This window comes from Phyllostomus hastatus, unplaced genomic scaffold (assembly GCF_019186645.2).
Source record: "Phyllostomus hastatus isolate PE091 unplaced genomic scaffold, TTU_PhHast_1.1 phas_contig_150, whole genome shotgun sequence".
In the NCBI taxonomy this organism is placed as follows: Eukaryota; Metazoa; Chordata; class Mammalia; order Chiroptera; family Phyllostomidae; genus Phyllostomus; species Phyllostomus hastatus.
The window spans coordinates 12645011-12666966 of NW_025333611.1; the positions used below are offsets into that span (position 1 = coordinate 12645011).

Sequence of the window (21956 nt, forward strand, 5' to 3'; positions counted from 1 at the left end):
GACATAGTGGTGACCTTCTAGGCTGAGGGACTGACGGCAATGTAGGCACAGGTGTGCGTAGGGCAGGTGTATGAGGGGAGAGGATGGTGAGACTGTAGTGACCACTGACACTACCTGGACTTGATCCCCGTGAGAAAAGGGCATTTTGAGGAGCTGGTGGTAGAGAAGATTTGGGTGGATAGCTGGGTATCATATCAGCATTATCCCCGTGATGTGAATGTGGTCTCATTGTTACCTACCAACTGGAAGAGCCTGGAAAGACTGATACATTCAATTGTCTTGTAGTCCTTAGTCCTTCCAGAAGGTTGATAAAAGCCCCAGACATGAAGGGTTGTGATGTGGCAGAATCCTCTCTCGCCACACTGTCTCTGCATAGGAGCCTCCAGCAGCTACATGTCCAGATTGGGAACCAGGGATTCCAAAAGCAGAGCTCATCTATGCGGCATCTTATTCTACTCAGTTGGTTTTTTACAGCTGGTGTATTTTAGTTCTTTGCCAAATAAATTGGCTCCTTAGGATGCTGAGAAAGGCTTCCTGACTGTTCTGGCCCCAGTGCCTCTGCCGTGGCCTGCAGCGCTCCCTCTGCACGCCGCCCCAGCAGGCTGTACTGTGGTTGCCTGAGTCTGACCGCCATGAGACCATGGGCTGCTTGAGGTGAGCAGGCACCGTACTTGCTTTTGTGTCCACCATTCAATCCCCAGAGCCTTGCAGAGTACCAGGCACGTAGTAGATATTAAATTAGTATTTAATATAGCACATTGAGACCAGCCTCCCTGAAGCAGAGGGTGGTGGGTGGGCTAGAAGGAAGCTGGGGTCAGCACTTGGAGCCCATCAAACCTGACAGAGGGTTGGACCTCTTGAAGGTTCAGGGCCAGAAGAACAAGGGAATGAATAATAAGCATCAACCTGCACTGCCTGTTCCCTTCTCAGCAGAGCCTTTGATGGGGGTGAATGGAATAAAATTAGCAAAATCATTAGCATGATGATAACCAGAGGCCCGTCACCCTGGGAGCTGGGAGGTGACCAGGGTCTTCTCTGTTCCTGGCCTCCACACCTTTCAGATCTCTGTTGCTTTCCTGCAGGCACAGGGTAAGTGATGCTCAAACCAGGCTGGCCCCGGCTCCTCTTGGGGGACGGAGGGAGGGAGAGAGAGACAAAGGAGCTTTGTCAGTGGGCTCCAGTCCTTCGGAGGCAGGAGGGCAGCCTCACTGGGGGGCACTGTTTTCTGGAGCCCAAGTGGGGGCTTTCAAATCAGGTCCTCCTTGGTTTGCATCTACGATCTTCCACCGACTGTTTCAGCCTCCAAAGCAGGTGAACACTCAACAGAAGGCAGAGGCAGGTACCACCTTCCTTGGTGCTCGTCATCACTGCACTAGGGGGAAAGGCTTCGTCAAGAAAACACAAGGGGGTGTCTTCCCAAGGGGCCCAGGCTGGGACCAGAGAGCTCAGAAAGGGCCATTTTTAACTAGGTATCTTATTTCTCTCCTTTTAGTTGTGTATTATTTTGTTAAAAGATAAAACCTAGAGAAGTGAACCAGAAATGATTTCAATTCACTCTGTCAATGCTTTGGGCAGGATAATTAACTGTAAGTGCACAACAGACAAATCTTGAATTTTCAGTGGCTTAACGGCTAATAATTTACTTCTCTCTGTATCATTGTCCACTGTGGGCTGACAGGCTTGACAAGGCATCACATTAGCTACAATATATATTGAGGCTAACGTGAATGATACACAAACACACACATATATGTGCATATGTGTGTATACACACACACAAGTGTAGACATGTATGTACAGGGTGAGGCAAAAGTAGGTTTACAATTATTCATATGGGATACAATAATTAAATGCAGAGCTGAACTATCTCCCAAGACTTTTACCGATGGCTGAGCATTTCTAGTGCATTAGCTGTCTATCCACAACTTCCCTCTCAAGACTTACGTGTACAGTAAAGTGTCGTAGTCAAGAACACAGACTCTGGAACCAAACTAGCTCTCTGACATTAGGCAGTTCTCTTGACCTTTCTAAGCCTCAGCTTACTTATCTGTGAAATGGATGTACTAATAGTAGCTCCTAATTCATAGGTTTGTTATAGGCACCTGGTATAATACCCCGCCCAGCGTTCAGTAATTATTAATTGTTATTGTTCTTCCAGCTTGTTGGAACTTCATCCATGTATTAATGCTTTGTATAGCTTTGTAGAGCCTTAAGGAATCTCCTCCTCTCTCTAGGCCTCGGTTTCCCCATTTGAGAAATAGAAGGAAGTTATCTCAATATCCCCCGAGTCCCCTTCTAGTTGTCATTCTCCACCTCCCACATTTCACAGCCAGGCGCCACGTGAGGCGACGCTGTCTTGCATGGCACCTAAGGGAAGCATAAGGTCTCTGTGAAAATAAACACATGGTTAGTGTTGGCAACAGAAGTGCCAGCAGCCCACAAGTTCTTAAGATGATAATAGCTATCATTTGCAGAGTGCTTGCTACGTGCCAACCACTCCTGAGAACATTATAGGCACATTATCGTACGCAATTCGAGAATCTGCTCATCCCTTTCCTTCCCTCTCGCTGATGTTGGCAAAGCACGTATTGCAATTGGGGCCGACAGGCTTGATGAGGTGTCACATTAGCTACAATATATATTGCAGCTGATGGGAGTGATACACAAACACACATATATGTGCATACACACACACACAAGTAAATGTATACATGTGTATGCAGGATGGGGCAAAAGTAGGTTTGCAATTGTTCATAAGGAATACAATAATTAATAATAAGTAATAATACAGGAACAAACTCTGTGTTTTGTATACTCACAACTTTAAACCTACATTTGCCCCACCCTGTATATATAGATATGTGTGTGCTTGTGTGTGTGTGTGTATGTATATATATACACACACACAGAAAGAAGCTAACATGATTACCTTTCCGGGCTGTCTACCCCTCTTTCTTTCACATCGAGATTGTGAAGACCCAGGAAAGGGGAAGCTAACGTGTATCGGATAACAACTAAGTGCCAGGCATTGCTCTAAGCGTTGCACATAGGCTGCCTCATCTCCTCCTTGCAGTCACCCTATTGTGTAGGTAGTACTAATACATTTATTTGTAGATAAATATGTGAAGCTCAAAGAGATTAAATGGCTTGCTCAGCTAGGAAGCTGGCACCCCTCCTGGCAGTCTAACTGCAGAGCCTTTATGCTATTAAGCCTCTGGACTTAAGCGCCCTTTGTAAAGCAGAAAACCATGTCTAGCATCCTGAATAGTACAAAAAGTGGGATCTTTCCTAGTCCTGGGAAAAAGTGCAGGAGTGGTGTCTGAGGCCATCAGTCCTCATGCCTCTGGTGACAAGAGCAGCCAGGTGAGGCCACCCCATGGACTTAGACTCCTATGTGTCAGCACACAGACACGAACCATGTCAGTAGTCAGGGATGGCCTCCTGGTCCCCACAGCCCACTGCAGCCCTCGCTGGCCTGGGACGCCTGCAGAGCTGCGGCTCCCAGCACCCCTGTGCTCCTCTCCGAACAAGACAAATGGTGGGTGGGTGGGCAGGTAGGGCCGTGCTCTGCCCCCCGTTCTTCTGTTGTTGGAAGAGGGGTCCCTTCAGGGAGCAGCCAGGCAGCCCCGTCAAGTGTGTGACAAGACTCCTTAAGTGGTGCCTGGCGTCGTCCTGCACTGAGCTGAATGGGAGAACCAAAGGAGGGTTAAAATCTCAGCGAGGCTTCCGTGACATTTCATTTGTGGTGGGCCATGAAAGGTTGGGCGGTTGGCACTCTGTGCAACAGGAAGGAGCAGAGTCATGTTACTATAAGTTTTCCATTTACTGACAAGGGGCTCTGTGGCTCTGGTCCCTCGGTGGCTCTGTGGAGGAGCCCACGTGCAATGCAGACAAAAGAAAAAAGGGTCTCAGTCGCAGCCTGTGAGAGCCGGTACACCCAGGCCTGCTGGAAGCAGGTCTCTTCATGTGCTCGGGAGGGTGTGCCTAAGAGTCCATGCGAGACGCCTTCAAGGCCCAGTGCTTGCCACCCCCTCAGTCTCACTGCATTGAGAACAGGGACAGGCTTCTCTGAGACCCAGTCGAGTGACTGGGAAACTCTGAGTCAGCGGACGGGGTTCTGGATGCGGGCCTGACACAAACGAGCTACCCAGCCCCGAGCCAGTGGGTGAGCCTGAGCCTTCCCATCTGGAAGATAATGTTTAGGCAGTGTTTAGGACGGTGCCTGAGACTCCTTCCTCTTTAGAATGTCACAGAGCAAACACAGGCCTCCCAGCCATTTGCTACTGCTGTCAGTAGTTACTCATACTGGTTTTGGGGGGGGCAAAATGGTTGATCTAATAGGTTCTCGGCTGCAAGAGAGCAGATTTGTTTTGTTGAAGATTCTGTCTCCTGGGTCCAACAGTGCATGGAGTGGGCGCTTAATGAATGTCAGATGGATGGTAGGTGGACGGGTCCAATCTCTCTTCTGAATTAAATATTGCCTCCCACGGACACTCACAGCCTGTACTCACATGCACCCATCCCGTGCGGCCTGGCCCTTTGATGTATGCCCAGCACGTGCAGTGTGTCTGCGCTGACCGCTGGGGACAAACTCCTGATGCAGAGGATCCCTTCCCTCGTCTGGTTCTGTGTCCTGATTTAATCTATCACTTATCAGCCACCACATCGTCGCAGTAACAGGGTCCTTTCCCCTCTCCCAGAATGCTCCAAATTATTCACCACTCAGGTGTCTAATTGCCTAACACAGGCGAGGGCCCTCTGGTGGGCCCTCCAAGAACAAGGTCAATTAGAAGGAACCTGGGCACTGCCATCCAAGAGCCTATGGCCAGTGGGGAGAAGCAAAGACGCCCCCATTTTTCTCTCCATCACCTTCAGTTTGTACCCTGTTACCATCCTCTTTTCGTCATCCAAGCTCCATTCCCTTCCCCCAGAGCAGACTTCAAACCTGGGCTCCACGCTGTCGTTCTTTCTCTCTGCAGACGCCCAGTGTGTCCATTTCCAGGGAGCTTTGACCCTGCAGGTTCTCACCCACACGTTCGCCACAGTTCCCCTGCTCGCTGAGCGTTCGATAGCGAGGGCGTCATTAGGGACCCTGCAGTCAGGCGTGATGCGTTCGTTTCTCCAAGGTCACGTAGCACATCCATCACAAGGCCAGTCTGGGAAATGGGACGCAAGTCAATGCTCTTGAACTCACCTGAATCACAAGAACATTTTCTGGGCATCTTCACCTGTATCTGAGGTATGGCTGAAACAGTGAGACTTCTCATTTTTTTTCTTATAAAATGGTCTCTTTTTTTTAGAATTTTACTTCACACTTAAAAGAGGGAAAAGATGGTTTCTATAAAACATTTGATTATCAGCGTCCACTCTACAGACAGCTGCATGCTTGTTCATAGTTAGTTCTCTCATTCAACCCTTTCATACACGATCTCGTGCCTTCACTCCTTGAAGGGTTAGTGGAAGCAGGTGCATTTGGAGTTTGTCCAACACATGTAGGCTTTGATCTTGGTTCTTGGTTCTGCTACTCACCAGCTGTGTGACCTTGGGCACGTTCACTGAGCATTTGCTTCATCAACAGAATGTGGGTCGTTTATTTGAAGGACAATGGCATGAGGTCATTGGGAAGACCTAGTGGGGTGAAGTCTATTAGACATCATCCTTGGCAGATGACAGAGGCTCAGTAACCTACTGTCTGAATCAAGTTCAATAGTATATTGGTCTTCGGCAATCCAAAAGGCCTGTTGAGAGATGCAGAAAAGGCTGAGCCAGCTGACTCATTTCCAAAGCAAATATTTGATACATGTGCTTCCGACCCAATCCCCGTACTTCCAAGTCTCAGCTCAGATATCACTTCTATAGAGAGCCCTTACCTTCTGCCTTATCTCAAATCAGCCCTTAATTACTCATCACAGTGTCACCTTGTGTGTTTCCTTCCTGGTGTAGCAGGGTTTTTTGCGTGTTTATTGGCCACCACTTCAATAAGCTGGAAGCAGCAAGAATCTGTGCTTTTTCATTACTAACTCCCTCTGCATTCAGCCCAATGCTTAGAACCAAGTACAACCTATTTTTAACTGAATGAATGAATGCTAGTGGATGTGGGGACCCTGGGAAATGAAATATAGGTCAGGCCTTGATCTGATCCACAACTAAGTGAGAAGCCTAAGGACCGTTTAGTTAAGTCACGAAACCCCCCTACTTCTGTGGAGACTATCAGTCTTCTACCTCAAGCGAACAAGAACGGATGTTGTGTAGAAGGTACACATGAACATGCTAAGCCCAGACGAGGAAGGGAAGAGGCAGCTGGGGTGAGGGGGATGTCGGGAAGCTCAGGCAGAAGGTGGCACGTGAAACCCCATGACATTTGCAAAGCATTCCTGGGGTAGCACCCCTGTCAGTTTAGCCACGGTCACGCGTAGAAAGCCCTGTGCTGAGCTGAGAGCCATACCTGCCCTTTGGTTGTGCCGGGTGCTCCTGTTTTCCATATAATTTTGTTATTGCTTTGAACAGCTTTACTGAGGTGTAACTGCCAGACGATCAACGGTCCATATTTAAAATCCGCAGTTTAGGTTGTGACGCACACACCTGTGAAGGCCTCTCAGCCAACCTGCCGAACACACCACCCACCGCCCCAGGTTTTCTCACGCCCCTTCGTAGTCCTGCCCCCCACCACCTTGCCCCCAAAGCTTTCTGCATGACTGCATTTTTATTCCCTTTCCCACCTTCTTATTCTCAATAACTAGACACATTGATGTTATAATCCCCGGGCTACCTTTCTTCTGGGAGTGAGTGCTTGTGGTATTTTTTTCCATACCCCACTTCCGAAGAAGCAGCTGCGCCTCTTGATATTATTATAAATACAAACGTTTCAGTATCGATTCTCGCTTTGGTTTCCCTGGGAAATTGGAACTGGGGCTCATGGGGGATGGTTTTGACGCACGACAGGAGGAGCCCAACAACGGGAGGCTCTGCGTGGGTGGCTCGGTGTGCAGGGGAGGGCTGAGCAGGCCAGGGTCCGCGCCCCATGAAGCTCAGCGCTTAGAGAGGGGGACTGGCTATCCCCAGGTAAATAAATACTTACTTATGAAGGAAGGCGTAAGGCATGCCGTGACAAAAATTGTGCTTTTGTTTTCCTTGTGACCGTAAAGCATAAAGAATGGCCTTGAAAGGAAGCAGACAACTGAGTTGATAGCAGGTGCTGTGTCAGCCCACGGCTTGGGGGAGCCTGGGGAACCGGGTTCTGGGCTGGGTCACCTGCAGATGCTAAGGACTAGGGACAGGAAAGAAACCGGGGCCTCAGAGGACAGCAGGCCACTGTGGCTGGAGCGAGAGAGGCCTTAGGGCGCAGCTGGAGGGGTGGGCAGGGGCCAGACCACGGAGCCCAGGAAGGACTTGCAAGGACTTTGAGTTTTATTCTAAATGCAATGAGAAGCCACAGGGCAGCCTCACTCAGAGAAGTAGCCCAATGTGATTCATTAGAGATTACTGTTTTTCATGAATGGACACATAAATTTAATTTTTTTCTGACTAAAACAAATAATTGTGAATAGATATAGAAATAATAATCATTATAAAATTCCCTCTATATTATGGTACCTTAGCTAGAGAAAAATCATGAGTTACTATTTTATATTGAAACGCATTATCAGCCACAACTCCCAGCATCTAACCAGTATTTCTCAGTCGCCTCTACAAAACATGCATTATTCCTATTTTACAGAAGAGAAAATTGACACAGAGGGTTCAATAAGGGCCAATAATTTCCCCAAGTTTACAAAATTGTGAGACCCACTTACCTAAGTAAATCAATAGGACCAAGGGAAACATCTCTTTCCCTCGAAACTCATCTGCAACTTTCAGACTGGCGTGCACGTTTAATCCTGTGTCCCAGCCTCCGTGGAAGCTGACGGCTGTCACAGAGGAAAGACAGGTCGCACACCGGAAGGAAGGGGCGGTGCAGGAAAATCACTGGGGTGAGGAACACATGCGGGTGGGGCCCTGGGGCCAGGGGCAGAGAGCCCACGATGGTCACCCGGCATGTGGGTGGGCGACTCTCCACCCAGGAAAGGAACACTCGGAGCGAGTCCCGCACCAGACAGTTTGGGCAACGTGAGACGCTTGACAAAACGCATCTCAGCACTGCACAGACATGGGTGTCCGCTCTTCTTACACAAAAGGCCTGAAAAAGTGAAAGAAACTTTAAAAGGAAGAGTCATGGCACTTCTCAAAAGGTTAAAAGAAAACTAAATGCACTTCAAATAATGGGTGGATGGATAGGATGTGGCATATTCATGCAAGAGAATATTATTTTGTCATAGAATGAGTTTTCAGATACAAGCTACTACTGCAAATAAATCTCAGAAACACTGAGAGTGAAGTGAAAAAAGCCAGACTCAAAAGGTCACAGAGTATGCGATTCTGCTTATATTCAATAGCACAGTCCATAGAGATAGAAAACAGATTCGCGGTTGCCAGGGGCTGGGGGGAGGTGGGGGGTGGGGCCTGCTCAATAACTGTGGGTTTTCCCTTTCAAGTAAGGAAAATGCTGGAAATCAAGGTGTCATTGCACAGCCTTGTGCATGTATGAGATGTCACTGTACACTCTAAAGTGGTTACTCTGATGGTATCTAAATCTTACCTCCATTTAAAAAATTCAGTAGTCATAGGGAGCCCCTACAACCCCCAGGTAAGGAGACCTTAGCAGTCCATAAAGAGAATCTCTAGATGGTCATTATTTATTCCGTGTATTTCTATCACACTTAATATGTTCAGCTTTAGGATGAGCCTAATAATACTTGGTCTCTGGTTTCATGAAGTTCACCTTCTAGTGGAGGACACAGATGTTAATAAAAAAACTACAAGAAGGTGAATCACCAATATGCCGCATGCTCCGAAGGAGAAGCACCCTGGGTCTAGCTGCGGGTGAGGGGAGTCTTTCCTGATGATGGGGCAACTGAGGGATCTTCTGAAGGAACTGACTAGGGAGGGAAAGACAGTCTGCAGTGGAGAGGGGGAGGCCAAGGGAATGGCCCGTGGAAAGGCCCTGTGGCAGGAGATTCTTGGTTGAGTCGGCATCAGAAGGAAAGTTTATGTGGGTGGGTTGTAAATATGAGACGACATCCAGCACAAGGTGAGCCTGGAGAGACAATCCTACAGAGCCCCGATGGCCTCATTCGGGATTTTGGTTCTATGCCTCAAAAAAATAATAACACCCTCAAACACATATCCCGTGTCTCCATTCCCTGCCCTGCACTTTCTGTCCCCAAGGCTCTTTACCCCCCACCAGACATGTCTTTGTTTACTCCCTCCTGCCTCTTCCTTGTAAGCTCCCGAGGGTAGGGGCTGTCTGTTCCCTGACAGTCCCCCTCCACCCCTCCCCCACCCCCCACCCCCACCCAGCCATGCACAGCAGGGCCTAGTTGCTCAACTTGCTGAATCAGTGCATGGGTTTTGATTTTGACAATGGCACTCACTCTGCAGGGTGCAGACCAGACTGGTTTGGGGTGAGGGGAGAGACTGGGCAGGCAGAAGTGTCCAGTTACCTCTCCTGGAGGTGGGGGGTGGGGGGCGAGGGGGGGCCTGTGTGTGGCACTGTCTGTGGGTGGCCAGCACAGCATTGTCCTTTGAAAGGCAGGTCTTACCTTGAAGAGAAAGACCTGCTTCTCCGCTGAGCACTCTGGTCTCTTAATGCAGAGTAACCCAGCAGGAGGTCCAACAGTCAAAGGTCAGAGGGTAAGGAACGTGCATTCATTGAGGCGTCCCAGGAACTGGAGTAGGGAGGCAGCGTGGCATGGGTGTCCAGGCAGCTCTGCACTGGGCGTCCGGGATGCTGAGTCCGCCCAGCCACGCCTCCTGAGACCTTAAGTTCTCTCTGTCACTCTCGTTCTCCTACACATAAGGAAGTGAGTGATGAACTTGATCTAGACACGCAATTTATCCCCACTCTATTTTTCCTACAGAATATTTTGCCTACTGATATAATAATAGCAAATTTTTATGAATTTTAGCTCTTGTGACAAAGTGTTACTGTGTTGTGAGTGTTACAACAAACTATACTGTGAATTTGGTGCCACTTTTAATAGGGTTCATTTTTCATTATTCCCAGGAACACTTACATCTCAAAAGTGAATAATGTGTATACAAACTCTGATATTTATTTAATCTAGAGATAATGTTTAGGGCTCACGGAACTGCAGACCCTTGACCCCCCACTCCTGGCCTCAGGAATGAGGCTGGAATGGAAAACGTGAAAGATCATGATTCCAGAAAGAAAGGAAAACCCAGCCAATTGTAGAAGGGAAAGTACAATGGCTCTCTAGCCTGCATGGTGATCAATGGCTGACTCCTGCCCCCTCCCCTCCACTACCTGAGTTAAGATGATGTCATCCCAACACCCCACCCTCCTGAGAGGAAGGTCCTTCCAGGTTCAAGGAGCAAATTGCTTTATCCCCGGCCAGAGGAAACATGCTTTCGCCAGGCACACAGACCCTGGGCTGGTTTCTAGAATGGCTTATAAGATGAGGATCATTCAAACAGGCTGCCTGGCTTTGAGAGAATTCTGTTGGCTGCTTAGCGAAGTTTCTCAGAAGCAAAACTTCTGGATCTTGAAGCAGAGACTCAAGTCTGGCAGCCAGTGCTGGCCTCTCTCTTGGCCTCTGCTGCGTTCATGGTTTTCTAACAGATCCCTTTGTCGGGGGTGCTGATGTTCTTCTCCCCAAGATCATTAATTTCTCAGCATTAATACGTTTCCATTAACTTCCAATTAGGCACCACTTCTCACGGACTTGTGGTGGTGAATGCCCATGGGCCGCGTTTGCCCCTTTACACCCAGACCAGTCCGTACCTGTGCTCGGTGCCGGGTGATGCACAGACAGAGCAGGATCCGCTCACCAAGTGTGGGTCACAAAAGACTCCCCTCCCTTAGCCTTTTAGTCAACACAGTAAGCAAATATTTGAGCAGTGACTGCATTCCAGGTACTATTCTTGATGCCGAAGGTTTTTGGCAGAGAACAAAAGACACAAATCTCTGCCTGCCAGCGTACATAGATTGTATCTCAGGTTAACAGTTCACAAGTGCCGAGGAGGAAAAGCCAAGAGTTAGGGAGTAGAAGGTGGGAAGGCTGGAGGCTGGCAAAGGGTGGGGAAGGTGTTTGTGTTGAGAAGTTGAGCCTTAACAGGGACTTGTATCAGGAAACAGTTACCCGTGCAGATACCTGGGGGAAGAGCCATACAGACCTTGGGGACAGTGACTAAAAAGACCCTAAGAAGGATGCATGACCAGTCTGTTCAAAGAATAGTGACGAGGAGGGTGTGGCTGCAGTTGGAGGGGTGAGGAGGTCACGGCGAGGCTGAGGTCAGAGAAGTAATGGGGCAGGGGGCGTGAGGGCTCGGGGACCTCATGTAGGCTCTGGGCTCTTCCTCCGTCCGGTGGGGGCCAGTGCTGTGTTCTGAGCAGAGGAGCCGTGAGATCTCACTTGTGTTTTATTCATTACTTGTTCCCATTTCTAGCCACCTGATAGTTTTAACACCAATTGGAAATTCACGCCTGAATCGGTGGCATTAGAGCCTGCCCAGTGCTTTTTCTCATTCTGTCACTCACCCCCTCCTCCCCGGCTGACGTTCCTTGGTGAAGTGGAACTCTCTCTCATCGGCACTGGGGATTCGATTGTGCAGGAAAACACTTCCTGCTGGACGGTGGAAATAAACGCTGAGGTCATTCTCTCGAGGGGCAAACTTTCAAGGATAGCTTTTAAAAAAATAAATGAATAGCTGCCCGAAATAGAGACACATGTGCCTTGTGTTTTAGAAGGACTCTCTCTTTGACAATGTTACTTCTTTTTACTGGGGGCTGACCTGTCAGCCGGCAGCCACTCCTTCAGGGAGCCACCCTCCTCCAGAGCCCCCTTTTGGTGGTGCACCCATCATACCTGGAAAAAGGAGGAGGAACACCCTGGAGCAGAGGGCGTTAATAGCCCCTCCCTAGGCTGGTCGGTCCGATCAGCTGATTGGTGTGTCCCGGTCCTAAAGACAAGCTTAGATGGGGCGGTGTCTCTTCTTGGCAACTTTATTATTCTGTTAAATTCAAATGGCTTCTCCTGGTTTTTAAGGCTCTGTGTAATCTCTGCCCAGATGGTCTTTAACTCCTTGATTCTTTCCCTATCTCACCCACGCACCCCTGCATTCTGAAAATGTTGATAGCCCCTCTAAACCATCCAGTACCTGAAAACACACTCTTGTCTGTCCCATAGTCAGATTTCATCTCTGGTCTAATCTCCCCCTGATTTTGTCTCTGGTATCATTTTCCCCCAGGACAGCAGCCTTCTCCAGAGTTCTCCGTTCCCATTCAATATCATCCTTCAAAGCCCTCATCAAATGCTCCTTCCCTGATTCCCACCTCAGTAACCCCCGAAGCTGAAACCCATTTCCCCCTTTCCCATGTGCCCACAACCCCTTGCCTTACCCCCTCGTATCTCACATTCTCGGTTGTATAAAGGTTACTCGTGTTTCTGCTACCTCAGCCACGGGTTTATAAATGTCTTCAGAAGTAAGGCCAATGCACTGATATATATTTTTTTAATTTCTCCAGTAGCTAAAAGTAGCGTGTGGTTCGTAGCAAGTACTCACACATTCGTGGGAAGCATTTATACAGCAGCTGTAGCAATGTTCAAATGTCTGCTTTCATTCATGCATTTAACCAGTACATGCCGGGCACCTATTGTGCCTCACATAACGAGCACTGTGGGCAGTACAAGAGTGCGGCGGGAAGTGGGTCCCGCCTTCTGGGAGACCCCGGGTTAGAAGGAGAGCGAGGACACGCGGTGCACTGCTCATTACAAACCAGGAAGCGCTGCCAGCCAGGGAGTCGGGAACAAGGACCAGATAGATTCACCCCGGTGTGTCTCTTTGCTGCTGATGTTTTCTCCAATGGCCTCTGATTCATCCCATCAACTAGGATGAAACAACTCTCCCTAGGCCACCAGGGATTTTTCTCCTGTCCCCAGAAGAGCTTTCAGTGTGACTCTGATGTCCTCCCTGAGCTGAGGACAAAGACAGGTCGTGTTTTTTCTCCCTTGTTAATTCAGGCTGGGTTGCCACTCAAATGCAATTTTGTAACTTTCTACCAGCAGCTGAGACTTTTATATGTATGGTTCCCATAAATTAGGAATCAATACAGGTAATCCCAAGGTTTAACCGAGGTGACCATAAACTCGGACTTCCTCTGACTCTCCCGAATGTTTCCGGGGTCCATTGTGTATGTGGTTTATCAGCCAGCCCTGCAAGCACATCTGGGGAGAAGACAGACACTCACTAAAGAACTGCTTTTTCTCTCATTTCCTGCTTGTTCAGACCTGCCAGTTCCATCTGGGCCACGCAGGGGGCTGCCTCCCTTGTTAGAACCCTCTCTGCTCATTAAAACAGGAGCGCGGAGAACAATCAGAGCTTTGCAATTCTCAGTTCATCTCTTTTCTCTGTTTACTTATTCATTCACTTAGGCATTCATTTATTCGACAAACACTGATTAATCACCTCCCTTTTTATATACTCTGCCTATTCCCAAAAGGATCAGTGGTGGCTTGTGGGATCAAGCATAATGCAAAACAGGGTAGCCAGGAATGAAAACAGAAAGGAAGGAAGGGGCGTAGCTACCCTCTCCAGACGCGGTTGGAGTTCGGCCATAGCTCCGTCCCAGCAAAAGAGATTTGCCGGATTTCTGGGAGTTTGCTTTCTACCCAACCAAAACATGCAAATTTGTGTGCACAGTATCACTTCTCCTCCCAACTAAACACATTTCTTGAGCATCCAGTGGAATACTTTGTTCTTGTATGCAAATGCCCTCGTAATAAACTAATGAATTCACTGGTTCCCAAATTTTAGTCATCTGCATGCCACCTTTCCATTTTTGGCTTAACTGTGTGACTATAATTTATTTTGTAGTTTTTAAAATTAACTTAGAAATGTATTCTTTTAAAACCTTGTGCCTTTCATAAATGGAAAATTTCTATCAGTAGCCATAACTAGAAAGTAATGGCAAAATAAATGTAATTTAAAATAGTATCCCACTCCAAGCAAACAATGGTAACTACCTAAAACTCTGAGCCGTGGCGTCTTCCTCTGGGTTACAAGAGAGGTTTGAAGGTGTTAAGGACTAAAATCCCACTAACACAAACTGAAATGGCCAATTCTCTCCATTGTGTCGCTACAAAGGAAGCTAAAAAGGGAAAATCTCATTGTAGACTTCAGTGTTATGTTACTGCTTTTAAGTGGCATCGTGCCTTACCTCACACTGCCCAAGACCCTTTTCATATTGTCCCTCTCCCTTAGGAAACATCAACCAATTAACTAAAGCTGAAACTTGCAGGGAAGAGTTTCTTTTCTCCACCTGGACCATATAAAAGCTTTTCGCTCTTGCACACACTGAGTTCATTTGGACAAGTGAAACCTCGAGCCTCCCTCACCTCCATGTTTTGTTAGCAACAGAGAATGGTCGCGATGTTGTTGGTCCCCAAACAGAGCACGTGTGTCTCTGTGAGGCGTCAGCAGTGTGGCTGAGACACGAGAAGATGCGCCCGAGCCCAGCAGCAGTGAATTGTGCCAGACAGCAGTGATTTGTGCAATAAGTTTGGAAAGTCTTAACAATTCCAGAATGTCTCCATCACTTGTTAGAGGTCCTAGTTTCAGGGTGCTTAGATTAGGAGCCTGAGTTCTTCTCATACTCTCATACACTCGTCTGCCTTCTTTCCTACCAATGATACATAGCAATAAGCAGAATTATCTATTTGATGGGTAGAGATCCTGCAAGGTGTGCCAGGGACATTCAACATGTATACCAGCAATGGCACCTAATTTTAATATGAGTTTAATTGGCATTCAGTTTGGTTGTGTCTGTCTGCTTCGACGGGTTGGATAGTCGGCTTTACCAGTTCAGAACCAACACCTTCTTTCTTGGCTACGGGTTGAATCGTGTTCCCGCAAAATTGCAGTGTAAAGACCCACCCTCCACTGCTTCAGAATATGACCTCCTTTGGAAATAGCCATGCAGATGTAATTAGCTAAGATGAGGTCATACTGAATTGGGTGGGCTCCGGATCCATTATGACTAGTGTCCTTATAAGGAGGAGACAGGTGCACGGAGACACACACAGAAGGGGAATGCAATGTTACTGACTATGAAGGAAGAGATCAAGATGTGTCTACTCGAGAAGGCACACCAAAGGTTGCCAGCTTAACACCAGAAGCTGGGAGAGAGGCATGGACCAGGTTCCCTCTCACAGCACTCAAAAGGAACCAGCCCTACCAACTGCCTGGCCTCCAGCCTCCAGCACTGCGAGACCACACATTTGTGTTGGTTAAGCTGCCCAGTCTGTGGTACCTTGTTATCGCAGCCCTGGGAAACCCATACCCCTCACTTCACCAATCCCACTCCAAGAGGTGAGGGTCGGAAACACAGCATCACTCCACCTGCTACAAACCGTTGTCTCTGGCTCGAATAACACACCTTAGCGCAACCATTCGGGATACCCCATGTGCAAATGGACTCCTGACCCAGAACAATAATCTTCTGGCATCTTCAAGAAAAACAAGTGACCTTTTTATTAAAGCAGTTGCCATTGATTTGGGTGCAGTTATTTAGCCAACTGGTTAATAAAAAGTTTACCTAATTTCAGGGAAGAAGAAAAGCTTTATTTGTTATTTTTAATATGTTGAAATTTTTTGATAAAGCCTCAAGGGAAACGTGGCACTGATTACTCGAATGAGATTTAGTTAACTGATTGTTGAAATATATAAACACTACTGATCTAACATAAGATGGTAGCCATATATGTTGTAATTTATTATCTTAATTTAAAAGGCATGGGGGTTTTTGTTAGTATATTTTAAAATTCTTTCATGATGATTTCTTGTTACAGTTTTTGTGTGTATTTGTTTTAATGATTTAGAAAGTTTAAATTTTAGTAATTATTTAAACTGTGACACTAGTAATAACTATTAATGCTTTTTTCTTTAAATAGTATTGACCAAATTTCTCTTGTAATCAGTAATAAAATTAGTGTGTTTTCTCTTTTCCCCTTTGTTCTACCACCCAATTTCAGTTTATTTCTTTGCTTGTGTTTACTTCGGTTTTGTTTTACCATAAAATGTGAGAAAAATCACTGTAGTCATACTTCCTTTTCTCCATTACTCCTTTAACACCCCCAAGTTTTGTCAAGGTTAATAAAATGTATATTCTGCTCTGAAACCATTATCCCTGCATGACATTTAGTCTCAGTCTTATTCAGTCCTCAGAACAAGTCTTTTTGCTGTGGTTTTTACGATCTTATATGAATGGGCTGAAGTTTTCCCTTCGGTGGATTTTTCAATAAAGACAATGAGGGAATGATATTCTCTATGTTCTTGCATATTCAAAAATGCATCTGGTATTTCAGCTGGGAATAAAGTTCTTAAATCACATTTTTAAGCCATATTTTCTATCCCCGGAGATTTTGTAGGCAATGCTGCCTGTCTTTCAGCATTTGTTGAAGCTCTCTCCCCACTGTATCCAGAACGTGAATTGTTTTCTCTTGGCTGCCCAGAGAGGAGTGCCCCTTTATCTTGGACATCCAGGAAACGTGCTAGGGTATGTCGTCGTGTTGGCCATTCTGTGTCAGTGTCATCAGGGGCTCCAACTGTACACATGTGGGATAACCCCATCTGTGTTTGCGACCAGTGCTTTTCCTCACTGCCTTTTACACCTGCTTTTCCCATCCCGTATTCTGTGGTCTACTGCATCGCGAGCCGTGTTTGCTCTTCCTTGTGTGGCTTCCCATTGCGAATTCAGTTTTGCGTTGGCTTCAGTTTTATCTTCCATTTCTTTCCTCAGACCAACCAGCTCCATTTTTTTTTCCTTCTGCATTCTATAGGTGGGTAACAGCACAACTCCGGGCTTTTATAGACTTCTGACTTAATCTCTGGATTTTCAGCGATGACTGCTTCATGAGGCAGTTTTGTTGGGCTGTGTTCACAGTGAAGACCGGGCCACAATTTTATCTTCTCCGTGGCAAAATTTTTTTTTTGAGTGTTCTTTCATTTTCACTGTTTTCTCCACTCCATTCCCCCTTTGCTCTTCATAGTATCTTTCAACCGCTGGGACAACTTTTTCAGAGGTTTTCTTTGTGATTACTCATCTTTGAATAAGATCCCTTATTTCTAAACCAGTTGTTTGCAGGAGATTTTTTTAAGGAGGTGCTAGGGCAAATTTTTAATGAAGTGTTTTGTAAGTATTTTTAGACTTTTCTTTCCCCTACTGAATGAAATAGGCAATTACAAGACTGTTTTCTGGCCCATGGGTACTGTTATCTTGAAATTCGGCTTCTGTATGGTTTTTCCGTTTAGTCCTATTCCCTCAACTTCTCTTTACTAAACAGGGACTGAGGGGGAGATGATAAATGATAGCAGCCTAGGAGATGAATTGCATTGTCTAATTCTCATACTGACGGGGAAAAATCAGAGCTGGTTAAAATGCTGACTTCTTGCAGCCTGTGACCTTAGACCAGTTACTTCACCCCCTAAGCCTTCACGACCTTACTTATAATGTGGGGACGGTACCTCCACTGCTTAACATGAAAGCCTTAGCTCCGAACCATGACACCACTACTTTGGCCTCCTCTGGAATGAGACAGCTGCCATTTTCTTAATTAAGAATTTGGACTGCATTTAAGTCTTTGATTTTCCTCAAAAGCGATATTGTAGAAACCTAATTTGGCCACACTCCACGGTATCTCCAGCTCTATGATTACCGTATTTTGCCATGTAAAATGAGCACCCACATTTTTGATCCAAACTTTCAGAGGAAAAAAAAATCTTTTGTTTTAATTTTTAACTTGATTATTTATTTATATTTAAATTCTTGGGGGTTTTTTTGTATTATAAAGGGAATTTAGCATTTACTTTTGAACATATTATGGCACAAGAAATTTTATGTAACAAAGAATTACCAAAAACAAGAACAGATACAAGGTATTTCAGGTACTACCTGACACTACCTATAATGACCATCTGATTTTTTTTTTCCGAAAAAAATTTGGGTCAAAACAGTGGCATTATACACAGAAAAATGGGGTACATTTTTGGAAACTCAGAATAACTCAAGCCCTTTCAGCTATGCTAGGAGGGTCAGGAATGTGCGCTTTGAAATCCCAAAGGGCAGGGATAGGCCATGGTGGGCATTGTGCCATTAAAAAACCCGAACAGTGAAAACCGAAACTACGAAGCAGTCTACAGTAGTTTGTTTCTTAATGGGGACACTGGAAGGCGAATGGTGCTGACAGTCTGTGGTGGGAAAAGGCGACAGCAGTGGTCTGGTGCAAATCAAGCGAACAATTGTATGTGGACTCTGTGTGGGCAAAGGAAGGGAGTGAGCATTCAGTAAATGCCAAACCCTGTTCTAACAATATAAAATATTTTGTATGTGAAGAGTGTGTATGAAAGCAATTGTCCTGATGGAGACCATAGCAAACCAATCTTTTCTTCCATCTCCAGAAATGAGATTTTTCCTATATATGTGTCATTACAGATGCCAACCCAAGTTATTTAGAAGAAGAGAAACACCATTTCCAGAGCTGTTGGTATTCCTGTGTTTGGTAAGTTTCTGTTCTTAATTATTTCCTTCCATGAGATTGCATGTTAACGTATATAATCATAAGACATATTTGTTGTTTTTATCTATTTGGGTTAGATTAGGCCTTGTGAAAAATATATTTCATGAGGCTAAAAGAGATAACCTTGCTACAGAGTATATACGTGAGCTGGTGAATCCATGTCCTGTGGCAAGTGATTGGTCCAGAAATGAACACCCAATCCAAAATGAACCAATCGCAGGCTTTCCTGTGACTTTGGCAAAATATATCAGAAAGAGACTTTCTATTGAGGCTTTTAGGCTGAGTCGGTATGTGTGTCTGGAGTTTCCAGAGGCTATCTGGTCCACCAGGTGGAGAAAGTCCATGTAAAACATGCAAAGAATGAGCTGGAGACAATGTTGGAGCATGTAGATCTCTGGTTGTTCTAATTCTGTGAGCCAATGAAGCACCCTTTTTGCTTAAACAGTTTGAGCTGGGCAGAGAAAAAATGGGTAGAAATACCCTGATTACAGTTACCTCCCTGAGACAGTGTGAACTGGCAGAATTACACAGAATTAGGAGTTATAAGCTAGCCTTAACAGTGACTTAGATGTGTGACCTCAAGCAAGCAACTTAATCTTAGTCTCAGTTTCCGTTATGAGTGATATGGTCATATAGGATCACATAAAATCAGAGGCCCTATTTCGTCTTCTGTTTTTATTCCAAGTTCCATTGCTTTAACTTCATTAATTCACAGTTATCTCTCATCTAGAAGTGACAGCATTTCCTACACTGATTATTAGCGTAGCTAGCTAGGGGAAGTCTTATTTCTAAGTGACAACCCCATCTCTCTGTTTCCGAGTCTCACTCCACCTCCATCCCAAGCAGCTACACTGCAAATGTGTGTCGTTAGACACCCTCAGGCCTGGGACAGCAACGCATGTTCGGCTCTGAGAAAATCCATCCCTTCCACCCAGAAAGCCAATGTGACTACTTGCATTCAACGAACAGAAAACCATGCACAAAGGCTGCTCTGTGATGTCTCTTAACGCTTTTATTTTTTCCTTCACATCTAACTCCTATTCTGATGAATAATTTCTGCACAAGTGCACAGTGAAAACTTCTAATCCTTTTGAAAAGAGGATTCACATCTATCCCACTCAAATGCAAACACATGTGCAGCAGTAGCCTCGAAGACTAGAAATTCTACTTTAAACTGGCAGCGACAGCATGCTTCTGAAGGTTCTGCACTATCTGTCACTCACCTCCTCAAGTCAGTCAAGAGGATTACACATGCAGATTGCCATGTGTTTGGGATATAATTATGTACAGATTACTAATATTGTGCATTTTAGAAAAACCTGAGATCCATCCTATTAACATTCTCCTCTGTGACCAGCTGCTGAGGAAGAGGCCCACTTCTATGCGTGTTCTACAAGAGTGAGCCTCACAGTAGAGCCAAGAGTTTGCTTAACTTCAAAATAGGTCACTGCTTCTTGTTGGAGACAGACACAAGCAAGACCAGTATGATGGTTAGAGAAGCGAGTTCTCCTGGCTGGCTCCTGTTCCAACTGGGGGTTATTAACTGAACTTAACCTCCAGTGCTCCCAGATATTAACAGCCGGGTTTCATTCACTGTGCATAGCCACCATAGGGAAGTTGGGGAGATAATTTCATATTCAGTTTTATGTAACTTACCAGATCCTAGACATACACAGAGATATTTATACAGCATCGAGCATTTGGTTTTCTTTCCTAGACTGGTGTCTCCTCGGCGGTTAGTTTTCTGGGAACCTCTCTTTAATTTGCCCTGTAAACAGAGAGAACTTGGACGCCTAAGCTATATGTCAGAGGCTTTGACATCCTCTAAAAGTTGCAACTCTTCAACTTCTAAAATCCTGCTCTAACTCTGATCAATGACATGCTTTAAATATGCTTATAAAATGTATAGTTTTCCTTTCATCCATTATACTTAAGGACAGACCTTTTGATCCCATTTAGAATAAACCAGCAATGTCACATCCACAGTGTGTGTGACGATCTCATGAAAGGAGCCCGGGGCAGGGGGTCCCTTCCTCTGCCGTCTGTCTGTGCTTTGACAGTCAGGGGAGCCTCCAAATGCTTGCTCTGGCCCCAGTATTTCCCCTCGTGATTCATTCTCACTGCCATCAAATGTACTTTCCAGACTAACATCTGACCCCACATCACCGTCCCAATCAAAAACCTCCCACTGGCTGCTTGTGGCCTACAGGATGGATAATGACAGTGGCAATAACATCAATAATTTTGGAGCCAGAACTTACTGGATTTACTCTGTGCTAGCTAGACGCTATGTGATGTACTTGACATACATTTTCTCATTTAATTTTTATGGTAACTCCCCAAAGTGTTATGGTGGTAGAAACTGAGGCTCAGAGAGGCTTGGAAATTTATTCAAGGTTTTATAGTTAGTACGTGATGGAGCCAGAATTCAAACTCAGATTTGTCTGACTCAGGTTATAGTCTTCACCGTGATACCGTCCTGATTCTTCTTTCTAATGAACCCCGGTTCCTTGGCTAGTCTTTCAAAACATGGAAACCCTTCATTTGTTCTCAAAAAACCTCCTAACACTCTTTAACATTCATCCTCTTCTCCAGCTCAGTTTTCCTTGTGCTGTCTTTAAAAGTCATATTCCATCTTTTAATTTTTTAGTTTTTTCTTGTTCATGAATCTCCCAACTTTTCTACCTTTGCTCTTCCTTTTTGCCCTTAGGTCTTGTACCCATCCTCTGCATCCTCGGTCAGTCATTCAATGACCAGGTGACTAGTGAGCACCTACTGATCAGTTATCATCCCTGTCTTCTACACACTCACTGACCAGTGGGGGCGTCAGATGCTGAGGGAGGTCTGTTCCAGAGTAGAAATAGCTGGAAAAGTGCCTGGTGCTCAAAAAAGTATTAGGAAAGAACCAAAATTCTAACCTCCTTATTAAATCTCATCTCATATTTTCAGTGGTAAATAATCTTCTTTCTTTTGGGTAAATCATAAACTCTGTGACCATAAAACAAAGGCTAACTTCTCTTTTGTATCACTTTCAGTCACAGAGCGGACATAGGCACATAGAAAATATTTGGTATACTCTTATTAACAAGCACGTTTGCATCAGGTAGATTTTATGTCCTACTTACTTTTTTCAAAGAAATTCTTGGTGGAATGTGTGTATTTAGTAATATGAATGTCTGTATCTGCAAGCATATTTTCAAATGTATAGAAGGTTTTTGTGCTAAAGAATAAAGAACACTGAATAGGAACCAGAAATTAAGAATCAAAACTGAGAGCCGCTGACAGATGTGTGCTGTTTGATAAATACCCCCTCTGAGGACAACA

The 21956-nt window shown here is 45.6% G+C and overlaps 1 protein-coding gene across 2 annotated transcripts in view; it reads left to right on the plus strand.

Annotated features, from left to right (window-relative positions):
• ATP10B (ATPase phospholipid transporting 10B (putative)) overlaps positions 1-21956 on the plus strand; it is a 230329-nt gene that overhangs the window by 17039 nt on the left and 191334 nt on the right. For both annotated transcript variants that reach the window (XR_006784369.1, XM_045827276.1), the window contains exon 2: positions 18548-18614. The gene's annotated coding sequence lies outside the window, so the exon portion shown is untranslated. The remainder of the gene's footprint in view (positions 1-18547; positions 18615-21956) is intronic.